At 36.1% G+C, this 14,922-nt stretch overlaps 1 long non-coding RNA gene across 1 annotated transcript; it reads right to left on the bottom strand.

The window, feature by feature from the left end:
• Positions 1 to 7,056: 7,056 nt before the first annotated feature.
• LOC114898247 lies at positions 7,057 to 8,121 on the bottom strand. Its single transcript, XR_003794309.1, has 2 exons — positions 7,911 to 8,121; positions 7,057 to 7,310 (listed from the first exon to the last, which is right to left on the bottom strand). It is a non-coding gene; the product is annotated as an uncharacterized LOC114898247 (long non-coding RNA).
• Positions 8,122 to 14,922: the final 6,801 nt, after the last annotated feature.

Raw genomic sequence — 14,922 nt, 5'->3', positions numbered from 1 at the left:
CACACCCCAGGTAACAAAGATCTGACTTCTAACATCATATGTATTTTTGGCCTGTTTTTGAAATTTACATCCCTGTCCAATATATACTCTTTTGTGTCTTGCTTCTTTCACTCAGCATAATGTTAGCGAGATTCACCCATGTTGATGCATGTAACTCAGTTTGATTCTTGTCATTGCTATTTAGTACTTCAGTATATACATAGAACACAATTTATTCATCCATTCTTGTATTGATGGACATTTGGCTTATTTTCAGTTTTCACTTGAATAATGTTACTATAAACATTTTCATACATGTCTTTTGATCATCAAATGTATGTACTTCTATAAACCTGAGGGTAGAACTGTTAGGTCATCGGATATACATATGTTCATCTTTAATATATAGTATCAAACTGTTTTCTAACTTTGTTATGCCAATTTACACTCCCACCAGCACTGTATGAGAGTTCCATTTGCTTAACATCTTTGCCAATCTATTCTGGTAGCTGTGTAGTAGGCTCATATTGAGGTTTTAATTTAGATTTCCCTGAAGAACTATTGATTTTGAGCACATTTTGATGCACTTACTGGCTACTTGAATCTCCTCTTTTTCAAAGTGCTTCTTCAAGCCTTTTGGCCTTTTAAAATTAAGTTGTCTTTTTCTTATTGATTTGTAGGTATTCTTCATATATTCTGGGTATGAATCCTTTGACAGATACGTGTATTGCAAATACAATTTCCCACTCTATGGTTTGTCTTTTCACTCTCTTTTTGATAATTCTTAGTGGGAAGAATTCTTAACTTTAACCATCATCATTGGTTCTTAATGCTGTTATAAGCTCTAGTTTCTACTTATAATGGTTAAAATAATAATGAAAGATGTGTGGTATATGTTCAAAACTGTACCTGAGTCTAAATCCAAAGGCTTCTTGAGTTACACAAAATGACAAAAATCTTCATGCCACAAGTCTCTTCCAGACCTGAAAGCAGCTCAGGCTCTCACAAAGTACAAAGCAAGTTCAGAGTCAGAGATTTACATCTCAAAGCACTAGAGTCACTTAATGTTACCTCAGGTCCAACGAATGCATATCTCCTCTAAGAATTCACAAAACATATAGAAATTCTCAAACTTTGCCACAGTCAAGTTTCTTGGACAGAAAAAAGAGAGGGGAATAGGATGATACCCAACCATGTTTTGTTTAGAGGCAAAATCATCAAACCAAAGTTCTAAATAAAAGAGAACCTCTATCTTCTCTCAAGATCAGTGATGTTCCCAGAATACCCCCCCCATTCTACAATCTGAGTTTTAGTTATTTTTTTCCTTGAATTCTTTGAGTCAATCTTACATTCCATAATAGTCCCCATTTTAAAATCTAAGTTGAATAGTTTTCCTTCATCTAAACACATGTAGCTAACATAAATTTAGACAAAAACAAAACCATGAGTGTTCCTGAACATCCTATAATGCCCCCTGGAAAACTGTGGGAAATTTTGCCACTCAGGTACCTGGGAGGTTGGTTTATGGCAATGAATCACAGTGCCTCTCTCAATAAAGTTAAGTCCCTTTTCATATCCTGGAAAACTATAAAGAAAGGTGGAAGTTAGTGAACAATACTGTTACAAATTTCCTAAGAAGCGGTGACTAAGACAGAGATTTGTGTGCAGGATATTCATTAGGAAACACTCTTGGAATTAACACTTGTGACAAAAGAACAGAAGAACTTGTGACAGGGAGCATAACAGAAGATAGAGATGTTAGGCTGCAGTGCTGTCACAACAAAGGACTCATCTGAACTCAGTAGCAACTCTGAAACTGGAATGTTCTTTCAAAGTTGTCCAACTTGGTGTCAGGGCAGGGCCTTTATAATCTCCAGTCATTGGACAAAGGCAGCCCTGGAAAGAGAGTGTGATCGTTGGTGAGGGCATTCCAAGGGAGAGCAGACATATAAAGGCTTTCAGCTAGCAGCACTCTCGTCAGCTATGGAAATGAGTCTTCCCCACCTAAAAGGGGAGATGAAGAGGTGAAGGCTGGAGCACACAGCACAGCATCCACTACAAACCCTTTCCATACACATGCAAAATGTTTTCCAACATAATTCTTAAGTCAATATCCCAAATTATGAGGCTATATTTTCCCATCATACAATGGGGAAAACAAATTGTCAAGGGGACAACTAAGAACCTCACAGAAACAAATGTCTTATTGTAACCAAATGATCCTAGGTAGAAATAAAGTAACTAACATTTAAAAACTCAAATTTACAAGAACCTGTGTCTTTCAGCTCCAGGGTACCTTAAGCCCCGCAATTTCTCCAAGTTATCTCTGCAAGCCTCCAAGGGAGGCTTTTACAAGTGGAAGGAACAAGTGGGCTCTTGTATCTCTCTGACAGCCTCGGTATCAAGGGATTCTGCAGTTGCCATCTTGCCAGTGCCCTGCCCTACTAGGCAAAGCAATCTAAGCTGATGGACATTTTGAGCCTCAAATTACTAGACCTACACTGTAAGGCAAGAGACAGAAAGAGTTCTTCTTTCCTATTCTGGGTTGCATTTTGTTACTGGTCCCAACAGCAGCTGTGCTTGTGCCCAGAGTTCCTTCAAATCTTTCTGGAAAAGAGACCCTGAAGCTTTGGTCTATAATATCTCTCAACAAAAAGGTTAAAAATCAGTTCATGAGGCCAGATGAAAAGGCAGACATAATGCCATTCTCTTGGCCATTCTTGTCCATCCTTACTTTTACTCTTTCACATAACTCCTTCCTCTGCCTCCTAAGCAAAAGCCTTTTACTCATGTTAATTCATACAAACAGATACGTGCAGAAATCACATATCTATCACCTCCACAAACTACGTTCGTTATGACAGCCCTAACAAACTAATATATTCATTTTAGGTCAAAGCATTAAATTTCATTCATTTTACAATCTTTTGATAGAAGGCCAAGACCTTTGTTTTGAATGCACTGACTGAAATTTCAAATTTTCTCTCTTGTATTGATATTAACCGCACTCACAAATCACACAAAGTCTTGTCTATGATTTTCACTTCTGGTTTCTTTAAGTAGAGAAAGAAGTCAAAGACACATGTAAAGCAACTTACATGATATATATCTTTGGACCTTTTTACTTTCAATCTTTTATGTACTTAAAGTGTGTCTCTTATAAGTAGCATACAGTTGTATGTGTGTGTTTTTAATACAAGTCTGATGATTTTAGTCTTCAAGATGGAGTATTTAGTCCATTTATTTTTAATATAATTACTAATACACTTGAATTTAAACCTATCATTTTACTATTTGTTTTCTTTTGTTGTTGTTGTTGGTTGTAAATGTTTCCACTATTTTTAGTGGCTACTCTAGATATTATGACATGCACCCTTGACTTATAAAAGGCTTATGTAAATTGATACTTTCAACATTTTCTACACATGCAATTACCTTAGGACATTAACTCCTTTACTCCTATCCATATTTTTGTGCTTCTCAAGTCATGTGTTTTGATTTATATGTATCTCTTAACCCCACAAGATATCATCACCATCGTCATCATTGTTATTATTATTTATTTAAATATCTACCCTTTTCATTTCTCTGTATTTCACTTTAACTTCTCTTTAGTTCTTCCTGTATTCCCATGCTTCCATCTAGGATCATTTTTCTTCTGCATGAAGAACTCCCATTACAATCACCTTTAGTGATGTTCTTCTGATGAAGGATCTTAGTATTTGATTGCTTGGAAATTTCTTTATTTTACCTTAATTTTGAAAAATAATTTTACCAGGTACAGAATTTGGGGTAAGAAATTCTTTTCTTTCAGCTATTTGAATATGATTTCCATTATTTACTGGCTTCCATTATTTTGATTGAAAAGTCAGTTATTATTCTCATTGTTTCTTCTTTGAAATCAAAATATTTTTTATCTAGCTGCTTTTAAGATTTTTCTCCTCCTCTTTGGTTTTCAGTAGATTTATTATGGTTTTCCTTGGTGTCATTTTCTTCATATTTTCTTATTGGGCATTCATAGCATTCCTCAAATCTATGCCTTGATGTTTTCCAGCAGTTTTGGAAAATTGTCAGCCATTATGTCTTCAAATATCACTTCTACCCCATTCTCTATCTCTTTCTTCTTCTAGGATTGCAATTAAACATTTATCATTCTTTCCATTTCTATACGTCTCTTATCCTCTGAACTTTTTTTTGTCTTTCTATATTTTATTCTGGATTTTTTAAAACTGATTACCTTAGAATTCACTAATTCTGTCTTGGCTATATCTAATCTGTTCTTAAAACCATCTATTGCTTTAAAAATTCAGTTATTGTACATTTTAATTTTAGAATTCCAATTCAATTATTTGTATAGATTCTGGTTCTCTGCTAAAACTTTTCACCTTGTCTTATATTTTCTTGAAAATATTAGTTATATTTATTTAAAAGCTCATGTCTCATAACTCTAATAAATGTTTTTCCTTATAGGTCTTTTTAATTTTTCTTTTCCCTGAGTGTTTTTTCTCTCTACTTTTGATCATTTGATCTCACTTACTGGAATGTCTGACATTTTATTCAATGCCAGCATTGAGTATGCAATATTTTAAAGATCGTTGGAGATTTTGATGATGTTATCTTCCTGCACAGAGCACTTACTTTGCTTTTGGTGGACCATTGGCCTGCACAGGTCACTTTATTTTAAACTGGGATTAAACTGATTTTAGAGCTTGTTCCAGTCTCTGTTAGAGCTAATTCTGTTCATTCTTATTCTCAGTTTGTAGTCCTTGAGGGGTCCCACACGAAAGCCTGATTATTTACCAGATACAACACCTTCACAGACTGCAATATCTAATTTTTGTCCCTTCGATCCCATAAAACTGCTAAAAGTTTCCCTCAGTATATTAATTTCTTGGCTGCTTTTAAACTGGGAAATCCTTGATGGGAAAAGCAGCACCAAATGTTAGGCTCATCTCTTTGTTTTTCTATTATTTTGAAGATCTTGAACCCTCTATTTCTAACTGTTTTATAGTTTTCCAGTATCATCAAAAATTTTTTTTGAATTTATCCAGCTTTTCAAGTTGTTATTGTTGGAGTGTTGGACAGATACAAACTATTCTGTCATCACTAGAAGTGAAAGTTAACCACTGCTCTAGAAATTATCATCTTAATGTTTATCATATCTAAATTGAAGTGAGCATTTTTTAATATAGTGTTTAGTTCATTAACACTAAAGGATGACAATATTCAAATTAATACTTAGGACTAATATTTAAGAACAATCTTTTAAAAGTGACACTAAATATATGAGAGTTCCTTTTCAGAATGCTAAAGGGTTTTTTCGTTTAAATTTAAACTCTTTACATTGTTCACTGTTTTAAATAATGCAGTGATAAACATCATTGGATATATACTTTTGTGTCATAATTTCCTGATTATTTCCTGAGTAGGCTTCTAAAGGCATAATTTCTTGATCAAAGTTATAAACATTTTTAAAGTTCTGCTACATTTTTGCCCTATTGTCTCCAGAAAGGTTTGGCTATTTACATTCTAATACTTAAGCTTAATTTTATGTGCATATCTATAACTTTGTACTTTTGTTAATTCAAGAAGAAATAAGAAAATATTTTGATCCTGGAAAATATTTTTCCCTACCCATCTAGCCATAAAATTTTATAAAGGGAATTTTTATTTTATTCTTCACACACAACAAAAGATCTCTTTGAGCTTGATTCAAAATATATTAAATTTTATCCATAAAGATCTTTTATTCCTAGCAACATGTGTGAGTTTATATCAAAGAGGGTGTTCCCATTAAATTCATGTTGTAACATTAAATGCTTCAATAATTACTGAAGTAGAGGTCTGGTAAGTGAAGTCTAACAAGTAGAAAAGTACTAAAGTTTTGCACATGGTTTAAGATTTCCAACATATCTGGGTGGCATGACAATGCTTACACGTCTTCTGTTGCCATCCATTGGGAAAGCACCATTTGAGTATGTTTAATAAGAGTTAGTATATGGCTTGGTTCGGTTCACAAGACATAGAAGAAAATAGGGTTCTGAACTATGGAATGATAGGACCAAACATTGTGTGACTACCTCTTTAAAAAGTTACAAGAATATGGGGTGGCCTAGGGCACCTCCGTGAGGGATGCTGACTTCAAATTACCAGAGAGGTCTATTATGAAGTGTTGAAAGGAGAAAGAAAAACAAATAATAAAGTTACAAAATAAAGTTTATTTTATCAAAATTAAAACTGTTTCCTTCTCTCCACTTCAGAGCAACCTTGAGATGGAACAGTCTGAGGATTACATTGCTATATCCCTTAGCAGTTAGTTCCACAGCAGGAGATGCCTGCTACAGACAAAATTATAGGGTTAGGAATGTTCACAATTCAGCAACCTGATTGGCTGACTATTCCTCAGGGCTTTTGAATCAAATATTTATACATCTAAATGGGAGGAAAGAAAAGAAAATGGTTCATAAAGAGAGTCCCAGAGCATGTATTATTAAAATAACAGATGGAAATATTATATTTTTGAAACATTCTTTCTATAAAAATGTCTTCTGAAGTGTGTTTTGGTAGGATAAACTGAGCCAAAAGTAGAGGAGAGAGAGAGAGAGAAAAAGTTTTACTTTCAAATATTCAGTGTCAGCAGTGTACAAAGTTAGCACTTTCCAAAAAAGGCATGTCCCAAAATGCACTGCAGCACAATGTGTTTGCAAAGTCTCTACTTTACATCATAGTCCCAGGCGAGGAATAATTCAGAAAACACTTGATTGTTGTTGCTCAGTTTGTGTGTATCGTCTCCTGAATCTTGACCTCTGAAATCTTTAAAGAGGGTGTAGGGTCTCTCCCCACCGAACTTTTCATGTCTCCTAAACTTATTGAAACCTAAGCTAAGACTCAGAGCATCGTCTCATAAAAGCTATTGGCCACCTCATTCTTGCTGAGATTTTGGAAACAAGCAGATTAAGAGTGTGGATTGTAAGCCACATGGCCAATATAGCTGGGCCATCTAGTCAGGGTTTAAAGAATAAAAACAGAGGCATGAAATACACGGCAAAAAGCAAGAAATCCAGGCAGAAGGCCAAATGAAAAGTTCATCACACTTGCTTTATTTTCCTTTACATGGGAGCTTGTACCCTTGACAAAATCAATAGTTCAGAATTATCCTGTTCTTTCCAGGAAAAATACCCCGTGACTAAGTCATCAATTTGAAGTGCTCTATGTTCAATTTCTCCATCACTTAGCTCTCAGGACATGGTTCAGTTATCCTGCTAGTCTCAGCTATTAACTGGATCTGCTATATGATGACGTGATTTATTGCATGGCAACTGGCAGTTACTCTGGCCAAGGAAAGAGAAAATTCACAGAGACACAATTATTTTGACCTTGTATCCAGACATGATCTATGTGACAGGGATCTGAATGTAATTTCTGTTTGAATCTATTTTTATAAGGAACAAAGGAAGACTAGCCTGGGAGAAGGGATAATGGTTATGATGTGATGAATAAAGGAAGTTCATTTCTGTATTGATATTTGCTGATCAGGTGATCTAGGTATTGCTAAGAGTTTGAGGATTTGGTTTTTGTATACATGCCATGAGCATCAAACAATGGCCAGTTAGCAAAGCGTAAGAATCCAGTAATCTATGGCTTCTGAAAAACTCAAAGTGAGCAATCAGATGACAAACTCTGCCAAAAGGAAGAAGCGAGAAAGAGAAAAAAAGAGAGAGCGACTCGCTCCCAGCCCCCAGTGGGGCCACCTCAGAGCAAAGCAAGAAAATGCTTTAGTAATGGCTCTGTAGGTGACAGCATCTGCTCAGGGAGTTGATTCAGAGAGTCTCGGAAGCTCAGGGTTCCAGCCAGCAGCAGAAAGGACTCTTGGCAGAGCTACTTCCTGTACCTCTTTTGATCACAGGGCTCAGGCTTGGAAAGGTTTTCACCAGTCTGTGGTTTCCTGGTTGTGCGTCAGTACATTCTGGCTGAAACACTTCACTTCCTTCAGGCCAGCCCCTCCACCAATGGCTCCCAGCTCCATGGTTCACTTTCTCCAATTTTGAACTAGACTCCAAGGACACTGCTGGCTGCGGCAAGAACCCTGAATGAGAGGCTTACAGCTGGGATGATAGCTCTCTCCTACTTGTGACAGGGATCCTAAGTGGAAAAAAATAGGTTTAATGGGGTCACACCAAAAATCCACTGAAGTATTGAAGCATGGAATATTATGTAGTTCTCACACAATCTCTTTTCAGAAACATTCTGCAAAAATAGAAGCACCTGGGCAAGTAGTCAAAATACAGAGATTCCCAATCCAATCTCAGGCCTTCTAAACCAGAATCTCTAAGTGGAGACTGGGAATCTGTGTTCTTAAGAATCTCTTTCACCATGCTGATGTATAGTCACTGTCTAGTATGACATACCCAATTTTATAAATTAGGAAACTCAGACCCAGAAAGGTTGAGTAACTTTGCTAAGGTAAAACAGGTTCTAACGACGCTCCTAACCGTGGAGTGTCCTCGTGTGATTTGACCCCATGGACCTCTCCAAAAAGAACTCATTCTGCTTACATAGGGCCCCTTTTTAATTCCTCTATCCTCAGCTCAGGTCATATTAGAAAAATGTGTAAGTTCAAAACAGCTATCAGAAAAGGTAATACTTTTGTTCATCTGTTTTGGGTGAGGAGATTTATATAAAGGAACCTGAGACACTGGAAGTTCGCGATAGCTCACTCACAAAAAAGGAATTCCTCAGACTGATAATTATATACAGTCATTCAAAAATGTCAGGGTTAGCCATAGAACAAGGTTTCTGCTGGGTGATTTGGGGGATTGGTAGAGATCAAGAAGGATTGAACAGAAGACCGAAGAATTTCCCAAAGAAAATGGATGATTTTCCTCTTGAAAATGAATGGTATTAGAAACATTACAATTTGCAATGGATCAGAACCATTGTAAGCTGAAAATTGTACCAAAAATAATATATGCTTTTATCATTCACACAGTTACAGACCAGAGTTTAGATTGTGCCAGGAGTCACAGACTATCTCAGAGAAGTCATAATCCCATGTGATTAAGTACTTAACAGTAAAAGCATGGAAGAAATTTTTTAAAGAGTACAAAAATAAAAATTGTGGTTGGTTATACAATTTTTGGAGTGAGATATATATGAGTCAAAATCCCATATCTACCACTGACTAGCTGTGTGGCCTTGAGGAAGTTATTTAACTTCCTTCAGTCTAATTTCCTCATCTATAAAATGAAGCCTGACAGGGCTCTTAAAAATATTAAAGAATGGTGGAGTGTGGGGGGAGTAATTGGTGAAGGGGTTGGGGGCTGAGGTTACTGAAGAAAACAAAAGGCAAAAGGAAAAATGCAGGTGAACCAAGATTATCCAAGGAGAAATACATCTAGACTAATAAGGCCCAAAGAGTAACAACCTAAAAATACTGGTATGATAATTAATCTAAAAATTTAAGCTGAGTTTTTTCATCAAATCTCCAGAGTCCTGTGCCCATAGACAAACTGTACCCAGCCTAAGGAGTATGTAAAGATTGTTGAACATGACTATAATATATGCATTGGATCTGCTCCATGAAATTAAGAATTTTACCTGTTTTGTTCACTCTTGTGCCCAGTGTTTTGTTGTGGAATGAATGAATGGGTTAGTGGAATCTAACAAGGTCCAAAAGCCTCAATACCTCCACAAGGGAGGAGATCAATGAATATGTAATGAGTGTACTTCTGGATGATGGTCTATCCTGTATGCAGCTGTGCCATTTCTGTTAGCCGTAACAACCAAGGGATGAAGAAAGTTGCTCTATTATGTTGCCAAAACACCTTGAATGCTACATTGATACCAATGAAATTGAGGAACAATTGTCTAGAGAGAGGTTCTGATATTAGTAATAAACTGCCCAATAAATAGAAGGTATTACTGTCACTATCTCAAATTAGATGACATGTCACAAAAGTCAAAAGTTTGCTCTAGATTCCACATATGCAGGGCAGGAATAGAGACGTAGATGTAGAGAACGGACATGTAGACACAGCAGAGGAAGGGGAAGGTGGGACTAACTGGGAGATTAGGATTGACATATATACACTACCATGTGTAAAATAGCTAGTGAGAACATGCTGTAAAGCACAGGAAGCTCAGCTCGGTGCTCTGTGACGACCTAGACGGGTGGGATGGGGGGCAGAAGGGAGGTCCAAGAGGGAGAGGATATATGTATACATAAAGCTGATTCACTTCACTGTACAGCAGAAACTAACATAACATTGTAAAGCAATTACACTAATAATAATAATAATAAAAAGTTTGCTCTAAATGTCTCCAAAATATTGCTACAATTTAATGAAGACTTGGTGGATAGGTGTTGGAAATAGATGTCAATTTAACAAATCCTTTTTGTATAGAATTGATGTTCAAAGCCATTAACTTTTAGAAAGAAAAGAAGGAAGGAGGGAGAGAGAGAGGGAGGGAGGAAGGAGGAAGAAGGTGGAAAAAGAGGAAAATGAAAGAAGGAAGGAAGGAAGGAAGGAAGGAAAGAAAACCAACAAAGACAGCATAGGACCATATACTTAAACCAAATTGTAAGTAAGCAGAAAACTGTAGTTATTTTCTAATTTATTTTCTGTTAAAATATTCTTAGCATAACAATACTTGTTATACTAAGAATATGAGTCAAATTGTCACAAAGAACAAGAGTTCCCACTTCACAGCTGTCTGCTGCGAGCCCAGTGCCTTGGTCAGTGAAAGTGATATGGTATGCTGGTTATGAACTCAAGTTTTATGTCAGAGAGGTGAGAGTTTTGCATCTCACTAATTCTGTGAATTCAAACAAGCCACTTATCTGGACTAAGCCTCACTTATTTTTGTTTTTCTTCAAAAAAGAGATAGTAATACATACTTCTCAGGAGTTTTGTAAAGTTTGATCCAGAATCTGGTACACTCTTAAGGCTCAACAAAGGCTATATATCATTTTCATCATCATTGTTAATATTATTGAGATTTTAAAATACTTCAGATTTATCATTTAAAAATGTGTTATGTCATTTGGTCTTGAAAATGGAGCTGGGAAATAAACTCATTGCTGGGCCTCATGGGAGAAGGATCTGAAAGCTCTAAGCCCCTGCAGCAGTTGGGATGGCTATATTTAACTTTTATATATAGTCTTAAGCTCACAAACTGCATGCAACTTTTACTATTCTTTGCAATCGACCTTCTGGTTACACAGAATAAATTTTACCTTTTGCTGATGGAGCAATGAAAGCAAAGAAAAATAAATACTTGGCCTGGGATCATAAGATGAGCCATAATTATCATAATTCCCCAAATCCCAGTCCCAGGTTCAGCCAAACAAACTAGCATTTCCATGAGGTTTAACAGTGGCGTCAACCCTAGAGATATTTGGGACAGTTTTAAAACAATCCAAGTATACTTTGTATTTCCGATTTGAATAAAAGAGTGAACTAAAACAGAGGAATCAAGAATACAAGGCAGTGTAAAGGAAGCAAAAAAATCTTTTCAGTTCTGTTGTAAAAACAAAGTACATTTGATTCATGAGCTATAGGAAGATTATTCTGCCAACAGAGAACCAAGAGTGAGGTCAGTTTCAGAGAAAAATTATTAACATAGTCTATGTTGTTACTAAGGTGGTTGCACGGAGACCTAAAAAAAAATTTAATAAAATAAGAAATATTGAGTCAAATTCTGAGAGGCCAGAGAATGGAACAGAAAGAACATAGAAGTAGGAATAAGGTGACCTGACTCTGTCTATCAGTAATTGAACTGCTTTATGGAAATCACATAGTTGTTCAAATAGAGATATGTAACCTAACCCTACAGAATTGTTTTAAGGACACAATAAAAGTACGTTTTTTAAAATATTTTCAAAACTTTACCCAGGGCACTCCCTGGTGATCCAGTGGTTAGGACTCCACGCTTCCACTGCAGGGAAGATCCCTGACTGGGGAGATATTGCATGCCGTGGGGCACGGCCCCCCCAAAATTAAATTAATTAAAAAAAATAAAAATCTTATCAGGCTTCCCTGGTGGCGCAGTGGTTGAGAGTCCTCCTGCCGATGCAGGGATTGTGGGTTCGTGCCCCGGTCTGGGAAGATCCCACATGCCGCGGAGCGGCTGGGCCCATGAGCCATGGCCGCTGGGCCTGCGCGTCCGGAGCCAGTGCTCCACAACGGGAGAGGCCACAACAGTGAGAGGCCCGCGTACAGCAAAAAAAAAAAAAAACAGCAAAAACCCAAAAAAACCTTATCCACTCAAAGCAAACAAACAAACAACAACAACAAAAAACCCTGGGAAAAATGTAGCCCTAAATCCCACTCTCCTTTACCCACAAATAAATGTTTACTAACCACTAGGTATTAGATATTACAAAGGGTTCAAAAATTTATAAAACATGAATTCTATACTTGAAAGTTTCAGTTAAAGGGTAAAACATAAAAGGATGTAATTATATAAAGATAAATCAAGACATATTTTGAAAATTACTGAAAGATAGAAGACTGTTGTAGAAATGCATTCAAGATGATGAGAGACTGCTAAAATCTGGAATGTCAAGGAAAACAAAATAAAAGGAAGTTGAATTTGAGATACAACATGAAGGATTTAAACTGTTAAAATGAAAGTGTGGAGGGGTTTATGTTATACTGAAGAATTAGAAATTTATTTTATGAAGACTAAAATAAAATCCAAAGATTTTTGTGTAGAAATGAATCTTTTGGAAGACTCATCTAGCAAAAGTGGTTTGGATGAAGATTATAAGTAAGAAGACTCTTTAGAAGGTATTTGTGAAAATTCAACTATAATAACAAGAACCTGAAATACAGTGATGGTTGTGGGAATTAAAATGAAATGAAGTATGTGAGAGCTCGTCTGAGAGATTTCTTAAAAAAAAAAAACCAAAACCTATAAAGTCTGACAATAGATTAGGTGGAAAAAGTAAAGATCAGGATAAAAATTAGGCAAGTGTGAGTGTGGTTTTAAGCCTAAGTCTAGAAAAATATGGTACCATTTATAGACCTAGGATATCAAAAGGAGAATGTTTTGGTAACTTCTGAGAATAAAATTTTCAGTACAGTGCTTAGGGAGTGGTAATAGCTGTAAAAATTCATCTGGCAGGTATGCTCAGAGATGCCACAAGAAATCAGGGGTAGGCTAGAGGAAAATCAGAGACTGGGAACCAAAGAATTTAGGGCCATATTTGGCAAATCCCAATTATCTGTAAATATGTTATCTACCTTGTAGACAAAGCATCATCCATTATGACATAAGCAGTATATCAACTTCACACGGCCTCAGGAAAATCAATAGCAAAATCTGCTTACGTGTTACCAAAATCCAGGTGCCCTCATGTCTTTCAGAGTGTATGTGGAATATGTCAACAGAATAACTTTTGTTATAGTACATTCTAAGAATGATGATTTATTATCCTAATAATTGGTGAAAAATACCATAATAACTGTGGTAGGCAGAATGATGGTCCCCCATAGCTATCTACATTCTAATCCTTGCAACCTATGAATATGTCACCTTACATTGCAAAAGGGACTTTGCAGAGGTGATAAAGTTAAGAATCTTGAGGCTGGGAGATTATCCTGGATTATCCAGGTGGTTCCAATGTAATCAGAAGAAAATTATTTCAGTGATAAAGTAGGGCAGGAGAATCAGAGTCAGAAAGTGATTGATTTGAAGATGTTATGCTTCTAACTCTTAGATGGAGAAAGTGGCCATGAGCCAAGGAATGCAGGCAACATCTAAAAGCTGGAAAGGGCAAAGAAGCAGATTCTCCCCTAGAGCCTCTAAAAGGAATGCAGCCCCGTCAACACCTTGATATTGCCCAGTGAGACGCTTACTGAACTTCTGACCTACAGAACTGCAAGGTAAAAATTTTGTGTTTTTAAAGCCACTATGTTTGTGGTAACTTGTTACAGAAACAATAGAAAACTCATGCAATAATATTACATATATTTTCTGAGTAATACTTGCTCATTGTAGAAAATTTAGAAACTATAAACAGATATTTTTAATAATATAAAGATCAAAATTACTTTTCTGACCGTGACAGAATAACTGGTACCTGACTTGCCTTCCTGTCATAAAAAAATCTAGAAAACTGGACAAAATATAAGAAATATTTTTTAAAAAACCTGTTTTCAGACACAGAACTTTACTCTCTATAGGAAGTAAAGAAAATGAAGTGAGCTCTATAATCCCCCAGCTTTGTCCCTGAAAACACTTTTCAGACCACATTTGTATTCCAATCATCCAAAATGGAGGGACTTTTTTGAACACGCATAGCATAAAGTAGAGACTCAAGAAGTTTACACCTTAGTTGTAGGACAAAATTAGCTCTAGAGGAGAGACAATTCACACTTCCACTAAGAAAGCTTTTTTAAAAAAACGCCTGAAAGAACTAAGTGGAATCTCAATTAATTTAACCAGCACTCTAAACAAAATTCAACGCTCTTTAAAGAAAGAAAACATTCAGGAAGCCTTGTTGAATTTGCTATTTCAGCTTCCCCTCATGGGTCTCACAGATCCTAATAATATTAGGTTAATAGGAGAAAGTGGAAAGGAAGAGGACAGAATCAAAAGGCTAGTCTTAGGGTGGAAATTTTTAAAACCTTATTAAGGAGTAAGATGAATAAAGCAAATACTGATAGGGAAAAATCAAAGAAGAAACAGGAGAGTCACAGGATTCATCCAGCAGGGTGGAAATCATTAGATGGCTATTAAACTGTGGGATGAACAAAACAGATATTGATGGGGTTAAAACAAAGGTTTTAGTACAGCACTACCAAAGGTTGGGTGGACCAAAGGACCTCCCTGCTGGTCCCTAAAAAAAAGAAAAGAAAAAAGAAAGAAAGCAAAATACCCAAACTCATCAGTGTAATAGTCACAATCAAAAAGGACAAGATAAACAAAAAAGCTTAG

Source organism: Monodon monoceros, unplaced genomic scaffold, assembly GCF_005190385.1.
Source record: "Monodon monoceros isolate NGI ecotype Baffin Bay Population unplaced genomic scaffold, NGI_Narwhal_1 Super_Scaffold_18, whole genome shotgun sequence".
Classification (NCBI taxonomy): domain Eukaryota; kingdom Metazoa; phylum Chordata; class Mammalia; order Artiodactyla; family Monodontidae; genus Monodon; species Monodon monoceros.
The sequence above is the reverse complement of the archived record's forward strand: the minus strand, read 5'-3'. Positions and strand labels throughout refer to the sequence as shown.